The sequence below is a fragment of the Zootoca vivipara genome, chromosome 13, assembly GCF_963506605.1.
Source record: "Zootoca vivipara chromosome 13, rZooViv1.1, whole genome shotgun sequence".
NCBI lineage: Eukaryota > Metazoa > Chordata > Lepidosauria > Squamata > Lacertidae > Zootoca > Zootoca vivipara.
Window position 1 is genome coordinate 9,741,876 of NC_083288.1, and position 2,637 is coordinate 9,744,512.

A 2,637-nucleotide genomic window follows, 5' to 3' on the forward strand; every position below is an offset into this window, starting at 1 on the left:
TCTTGCTTTCAACATTACCCAGAATCAGTGCTTTTTTTCAAGGAAAATAGGTGCCGGAACTCACCAGGAAGTTGTTACAGAAAGTCACCGCGTGACTCGGAGCAGACCTGAACAAATGCCAGTTTGACAACGGCCACCTTCAGCACCCGCAGAGGTGCTAAAAACCACAGCAAGCTTGGGGGGTCACCCCCAGTTCTGGTGCAAGTCAAATAAATGCTCCTCCACCTCCCTTGTTCTCTTAGGTTCGGGCAGATGGCTAGAGTAGCTCGGAGGGGCCCTTGCTCAAATGAGTGCATTGGCAACTGTAGACGCTTGGCTGGAAAGTTTACAGTCCAGGAACCAGGATGATCAAAACTTTAACAAGGACTGGTGGGAAATGGTAATTTACTTGAGAGAACACTGTAAATGGTTAAAAACATTTAGCAGGATTGAAATAACACTTGCAATGTGAAAGGAGCTATGGATATAAATAGAATTTAATGGACAAATAGAGGATGATATGATATGAAATGGTTATTCGCAGACTCCATGGAGGGGAGGAAGGAAGTCCGAGATTTCAGAGAATTCTACTTTTTATTTTGTTTTATTTTATGTGTGACTGTAAAATTAAATTGTAAAACCAATAAAAAAAAGTTTGCTGAAAAAGGAAATTTTAAAGCCCATCGCCGCTGCACAGGAGATTAATAATAATAATAATAATAATAATAATAATAATAATAATAATTTATTACTTATATCCTGCCCATCTGGCTGGGTTTCCCCAGCCACTCTGGGTGGCTTCCAACAGAAACATTAAAATACACTAATTTCTTAAACATTAAAAGCCTCCCTAAAGATAGAGGGAAGAAAAGGAAATACGAATTGGCTCTTCCCCATAGCTTGACCAAATGCTGCAAGGAGTTAGGTGGAGTCATAGATTTTAAGAAAAGTGTAAAAGGGCAAAAGAAAAGTGTTGACTCGCCCATGCTGGCCAGCTTCCATATTGACTTGAAATGTCCGTTTTGGGCTTCTCAGAATTACATAAAGGCAAGAAGCAGGCAGTGGAGCATTGGCTTGCAATGGCACCCACCTGAGAGGTGCCGGAACTGTCTTCCAGTGTGTTCCAGCTGGGGCGAAAAGCACTGCCCACTATTCTCAACGCTAAGTTCCTCCTCTACAGAAACTGCATGCGTAGTTTTGCTGAACTAAATGTATGTTTGTGCGTCAGAGGGGAGGAGAGTACCGTAGCTATTTTATAACTGCCCAGTAACAGAACCTGTTTTGCATTATTATTATTATTTTTAAAAAACAAAACAAAACACGGCCAGCATACAGCAGGTTCATGATCTCATTCATCCTGCTAGCAACCTTATGAGGTCAACGGTGGCAACCCTCCCCACACATGCCAGATGGGGAAACTGAGGCCGGAAGCATGTAACTGTTATGCCCAAGTAGACCACAATCAGTTGAGGCCTAAGACCAGAGCTTTACCTACCTGGGCTTACCTGAAAAAACCGTTTCACCTTGTATATGGCTGTGGCACAGTATGGCTTGACATATGATTGAGCTTTATGTAAAAGTTAGGGCTCTCAAATGTTCCCAAAACGAACATTTCAAGTCAAGAGAGATTTTACTTTCTTGGGCTCCTTGATCACTGCAGATGGTGACAGCAGTCATGAAATTAAAAGACGCCTGCTTCTTGGGAGAAAAGCAATGACAAACCTAGACAGCTTTTTAAAAAGCAGAGACATCACCTTGCCGACAAAGGTCCGTATAGTTAAAGCTATGGTTTTCCCAGTAGTGATGTATGGAAGTGAGAGCTGGACCATAAAGAAGGCTGATCGCCGAAGAATTGATGCTTTTGAATTATGGTGCTGGAGGAGACTCTTGAGAGTCCCATTGACTGCAAGAAGATCAAACCTATCCATTCTGAAGGAAATCAGCCCTGAGTGCTCACTGGAAGGACAGATCGTGAAGCTGAGGCTCCAATACTTTGGCCACCTCATGAGATGAGAAGACTCCCTGGAAAAGACCCTGATGTTGGGAAAGATTGAGGGCACTAGAGGAAAGAGGACAAAATGGTTGGACAGTGTTCTCGAAGCTACGAACATGAGTTTGACCAAACTGCGGGAGGCAGTGCAAGACAGAAGTGCCTGGTGTGCTATAGCCCATGGGGTCACGAAGAGTCGGACACGACTAAACGACTAAACAACAACAACAACAACAGGGCTCTCATTCCTTCACACGTGGTTCCTTAAAGGCCCTGGCAGTCAGATGATTGTTGCTGTTGGACACAGGGCTTTGTAGGTGCAGCTGATCATATATGGTGTCGGCTGTAGCAAGGCGAGAGGGACTTGGCCAAAAGCAGTCTCATGGGCCAACTGGGGAATCCTTGTGGATTCAAATAACCCTGAGGGCCAGGGGTTCTTCACCCTTGCAAATGTGTTGGCTGACTTTTGGAATCCATGGCTCCCCCGGCCACACAGACATTGGGTGTTTCCTCCACTCGGGAATTCAGCTGAGAACAGAGAAGAAGCAAAATGTACCCCTGGACTTGTTTTTCTCTCTTCGGCATTAGCAAGCAAAGTTCTAGCTAGTTTTCATTTCCCACCTCACCCACACGTGAATTGCACCTGAGCTAAGTTGCCAGCTAATATC